Consider the following 6172-nt stretch of genomic DNA (forward strand, 5'->3'; position numbering starts at 1 on the left):
GTTAAAATATACTTTTCTGAATAAGTATGACTCATATCATTTAGATGATTTTACAAATGACTCTCAAACCATGTTGACTGATCGGAATGACACCTGTGAATTCACAATGTGATGACTGCTCGCGATGTAATCCTGTTGAAGTCAGTCAGATGATTTCCATAGAGAGGCACTTTGCATCAGCAGCACCATGCTCCAGTGCTCTGGGAGAGTTTATAGTCCTGAGAGTTGAACACTGGATGACTGACAGCTGTCCTTCATCACAACAGAAGCCACAGAAATCCTCCTCATCAAAAACATGACTTTGATCTGCGTCCTCATCTGGACTCTCCTCTGCTGCTGCTTCACAGGTAAAGTCCAGAGAATCAAACTCCTCTCCTCTATCAACATCTGTCCCTCTGAGGATACAGAGACAAAAACATAAAGCAGCTTTATGGTTTTGTGGGCTTCATTTCAGAATCCAGAGGACATGTCCTTGTTACTCAGCCTGGAGCAGTGAGTTCTACTGTAGGAGGATCTGTCACCATCAGCTGTACGACAAGTCCAAACGTGTATTACAGCAGTCCAGATCATCGTTTAGCCTGGTACCAACAGAGATATGGAGAAATGGCCAAACGTATTATTCATTATGTAAGCAAAAGAGATCCTGGGACTGTGGGTCGTTTCACAGGCAGTGGATCAAACTCTGACTTCACTCTGACCATCAGTGGAGTCCAGGCTGAAGATGCAGCAGTTTATTACTGTCAGGGTGGTTTCAGTGTAAACAGTCAGTGGGTGTTCACACAGTGAAAAACCGTCATACAAAAACCCTGAGACTGAACTGAAACTCAACTGACGCATTTCAACAAGGAAACACACACACACACACAAACCTGTCATGCATATCAGCACAGTCAGAATCATCCCACATTTTTACCTGAAGAATGTTCAAATGACATTAAATAAAAACATGAGATGTAGTAACATTAACATTACAAAATCATCTCCATAATCACATCACATTCTGTATTTAGAGGAAACAAGTAGAGAAAATATACAGTGGTTAAAATAAGTACTGAAAATGTCTTTTTTTTATGAGTATACATATTTCGAAAGGTGATGCTGACATGAAATTCTCACCAGATGTTGGTAACAACCCATCTAATCCACACATGCAAAGAAATCAGTGCTTTATATCCATCAGCTCTGGGGTGGCTGTGAAAGTCCATAAAAAAGGCCAGAAAGGACCACAGGGACAAAGTGGAGTCCAGCTACCACAGCTTTGACACCAGGCCACTGTGGAATGGACTACGCTGCATCACTACGAGAAGGAAAACAAAGACAGGGTTCAGCCCACCGTATCTCTCGCAGACGAGCTTAAGAACATCTATGCTTGTTTTGATGCAGACAACAGAGAGCAGATCCTGTATCCTCAGGAGCACAGGGAGGCTGTAACTCTAACTCTCAAAACAGAAGCTGTGAGATGGCCTTTCAAAAAGGTCCAGGAGCAGAGTGTGTGCAGACCAGCTGGCAGGGGTGTTCACCAACATCTTCAACCTCTCTTTGAGGCAGTCGGTGGTCCCCACATCCCTCAAAACATCCACCATCATTGCTGTTCCTAAGAAATCATTGGTCTCCTGTCTGAATGACTACCGTCCTGTTGCACTGACATCCCTCATCATGAAGTGACTTGAGCTGCTGTTCAAAGGTCAGATCTGCTCCTCCCTCCTTGACACACTGGACCCTCTTCAGTCTGCCAATTGGAGAAACAGAGTCACAGAGGATGCCATCACCCTGACGATGCACACCGCCCTCACTCATCTGGAAAAAGGGAATACATATGCAAGAATGCTCTTCATCGACTACAGCTCAGCTTTAACACCATCATCCCCTCAAACTTGCCTTGAAGCTCGTCGACCTTGGGTGACACCGATCTGCAGATGGATTCTAAACTTCCTCACAAACAGGCCCCAGGTGGTGAGAGTTGGTAAGACACCTCCTCATCACTCATCCTAAACACAGGAACGCCACAGGGTTGTGTGCTTAGCCCCCTCCTTTATTCCCTGTTCACACACGACTGTGTTGCTAAACATAAGTCATCAAGTTTGTGGATGACACAACCATCATAGGCCTCATCACAGGCAACGATGAGACGGCCTATAGAGAGGAGGTGATGGTGCTGTACGAGTGGTGCCTGGAAAATAACCTGACACTCAACATCAGCAAAACTAGAGAAATGATAGTGGACTACCAGAAACGACCAGTCAGGGAGCACCAGCCCATCCACATCAACGGTGTCAAGGTCGAAAGGGTCAGCAGCTTCAAATTCCTTGGAGTCAACATCACCGAGGACTTCTCCTGGACCCATCACACAGACACTGCTATCAGGAAAGCTCGCCAGCGACTCTACTTCCTGAGGAGGCTGAGGAAGTTTGGCATGAATGCTAAGATCACCTCAAATTTCTACAGGTGTGTGATGAAGAGCTTGCTGACGAGCTGCATTACAGTTTGGTACGGAAGCTGCTCTGCCAGCAGCCGTAAATCACTACAGAGGGTGAAGGCAGCAGAGCACATCACTGGCTTGAGTCTTCCTGCCATTCAGGACATTTATTTTCAACGGTGCCTCCGCAAAGCACACAGCATCATCAAGGACCACAGCCACCCAGCACATCAGCTGTTCTCATTGTTACCATCTGGAAGACATCACAGGAGTCTGTCTGCTCGGACTACAAGACTTAAAAACAGTTTTTACCATCAAGCCATACGACACCTCAACCACAATACAAACACACCACATTTCACAGGATGCACTCAGAAGCTGTCCTAGAGTTTCACGAGTACATTGTACACTATGCACGGGTCACTTCACTCTTATTAGGATTTAAAACAAATAAAAAAACTTACTCTGTGCAATACTATACTAACTGCCACTCAGAATTTTGTACTGTTCAGTTTGTACTGCTGCTCACTCCTGTCACTTTATCTCATGTGCAATATCCCAATGGCTTCATGATGCCTCCTGTTTGGAGAAATTAAGCGCATGCATTGCTCAGATGTAAATTTTGGCAATTCTTTGACACAAACAGTCTTCAAATCCTGAAAGTTCTCTGGGCCCCTGCTATAAACTCTGACCTTTAGTTCTCTCCATAGATTTTCAGTTGGGTTCAGATAAGCTGTTTGGCTTGGTGACTCTGGCAGCTTCATTTTCTGTCTCAAAAGCCAGTTGAAAGTTTCCTTGGCTGTGTTTGGGATCACTGATTTGCTGAAAACACACCCTTGTTTCATCTTCATCATCCTGGTCGATGACAGCAGATTATTATGAGGAATACCTCGGTACATTTTCCATTCATACTTCCTTTAATTAAATAAAGCGTGTATGTGCCATATGCCGAAAAGGCCAACAACATGCAGTGCTTTTTGACCTCCAAACATGGTGTGTATTATTGCATCTAAATACGTTTTTGGTCTCCATCCCCCATAGATGTAAAACCAATCATAGGGTAGATTAAGATAATGATATGTTCTGCCACCAACAGAAAAATGGTGAAACTTCTGAAATGCTAATTTTTAATGCCGACACTCAACGTCAGGGATTCCAGCTCGTTTTACAGGCAGTGGATCAGAAACTGACTTTACTTTGATCATCCACATGACTTTATTGATTCTATATTGAAAAATTCAGTAATTTTGTAATTGAAAAGAAAAATACATCATCAGCATATAGTGAACATTTTTATGCTTGGTCTGCCCCACTGTCATTCTATAAATAAATGACTGTGATCATGTAGCTACTGAAAGAAGTTTTATAGATAGTGCTGTCAGCATGAACAGCTCTGATAACAGCCTCGTTTAAAAGATCCAATCCAATTTTATTTATAGAGCACTTTAAAATACCCGGCACAGGACCAAAGTGCTGTACAGAAAATAAGTTAAAAACAATAGAATAACAGAAAACAGCAAAAATAAATAAATAAAACACATAATACATAAAAATTCAAACAGCCCTATATTAAAAAAGAAAACAAGATGAAACAGCATAGAATCAGCTACAAACAACTAAAATAAAATTAAAAATAAAAACCAACATCTCACTTGGTGGCAAAGGTCAGGGTAAAGAGGTGGGTTTTCAGGAGTGTCTTAAAAACAGGTAGTGAAATGGCCTGTCTAATCTTTAAAGGCAGATTGTTCCACAGTCTTGGAGCTGCTACAGCAAAAGCACGATCTCCTCTAATTTTACGCCCGGTCCTGGGTAAATTCAGGAGCAGCTGATCAGCTGACCTGAGAGAGCGGGTGGGTGCATAAGGCTGTAGCAGTTCAGAGAGATAAGATGGAGCTAGGCCATGGAGGGCTTTAACAGCAAATGAAAGAATTTTATGGATAGCCAGTGACGTGAAGCTAAAATAGGGGAAATGTGCTCAAACCTTCGAGTGCGAGTTAAAAGACGAGCTGCGGCATTTTGCACCCTCTGTACATGAGTAATATATAATGGGCTGACCCCTATATAAAGTGCATTACGGTAATCCAATGCTGAATGCTAAGAAAGTCCTGGATCACTGTCTCAAAGTGCTGCCGTGAAGGAATTGGCTTTATTTTTGCAGCTGCCTGAGCTGAAAGAAGCTAGATTTTACCGCTGCCTTAATCTGATTATCAAACTTCAGATCACAGTCCACTTTGACCCCAGGTTTGTGACAGTTGGCTTAACATACTGGGCCAAGGAATCTAAATACACATTGGGGGTCTCAGTGGGGCTACCAAAAACCATCACCTCGGTCTTTTTATCATTGAATTTTAAAAAGTTAAAAAATTTAAAAAAATTTAAAATCGTTTTTGTTTTTTTAACATATATTTCTAGTTAGAGAAATTTAAGAGGCTTATCCCTCAAAACTGTAAATACAAAAAAGTTGCACAAACTAGTTTCCCACCAAAGGAAATTTATTTTGAGTGTTTTCATAGTTTTATTTTTGAGATACACCAATTTTCATATACTACAGGAAAAACGAAAAAATATATTATAGTGCAAATTTGCAAAATAACAGCATGTGCATCAAAATAAACTATTTCCAGCAGTGCAATATGAGTCCTCAGCATCCCAGAAACGACACAGAAAGTCATGAAGTCAAACATAACTTTTAAAAACACAAGTATAAGCTCATGAGGCCACGATGGTAAAAAAACTACATTTGCGCAAAATGACGTCACTTCCGGTTTCGGGCAGGTCATGCGGTCATGTGATAGTTCGCGCTGATGGACGTAGGAAGTGTTACAAACAGCTGATCGGATCGGCAAAGCTGTTTCTGTAATATTATGTTTTTGTTGCTACAAGCGCTTTTTATGCAGTTTTTGCAAAGCTGTATGTGGAAGGAAACTGTGACTGAGGACAAGCTGATGGCATCAGATGTAAGTACAACTCCTCCGGTTTCATATGCAAAAAAAATTATTGCGTTAGCTCACGTGGTTGCAGAGCTACCGGGATTTAAAAATAGTTACGCAAAATGGAGCGTGTCCGCTCCTACCGGTTCTAAAGGGTTAACAGATACCAGGATAAGTCTTGTTCATGACCTTTGACCTTAGAGCAAACACTGAATCTATATCAAGATAAAATAATCTGAATCCAAAAAGCTGAAAATGTTCCTGATCAGTGAGGCTCAAAATAAAAACAACACACCTGTGAATTTAAGTGTAAACATATCATCAAACATGAACATGAGTGAAAAAGCTGTTATTGAACCGAAGGTGTTTTTTCATAGTTTGTTCATGTCATCATTCATTTAATCTTCTCCTTGTTCGTCAATGAAATTAAAACTTTGTACTTCAGATTCTTTCTAATCACTCCTTGTATTCGTTGACTCTCCTGTCTGTGAGTTCTCCTCAGAACAAACAGCTCATTAGAGACACTAAAGACTCTTTCTTCTTTAGACTTGCTTTGTAGTCTGGTGAGACTGTTTCCGTGGCAACCAGGTCCCAGCATTGCTTCATGAACCAGTCTGTCTGGTACAGGTGAGCAACACCACCAACAACCTACCACACACATTTAAATAAACATAAAAATAACCTGAACAACTTTAAAACTCCTTTTTCAGCTTTTGCCAAAATGCAGATCTCCTTAATGGTTCTTTCAGCCTGTGTTTTATTTTACCAGTGTAAAATAAAGACATCATGTTGGAGTGCAGAGTTGGTCTGAATTCTTCTAAATGAA

This window comes from Aulonocara sp. 'chitande type north' Nkhata Bay, linkage group LG22, assembly GCF_057382095.1.
Source record: "Aulonocara sp. 'chitande type north' Nkhata Bay isolate Kocher_YH1m ecotype deep benthic linkage group LG22, A_spYH_male_GT1.1, whole genome shotgun sequence".
In the NCBI taxonomy this organism is placed as follows: domain Eukaryota; kingdom Metazoa; phylum Chordata; class Actinopteri; order Cichliformes; family Cichlidae; genus Aulonocara; species Aulonocara sp. 'chitande type north' Nkhata Bay.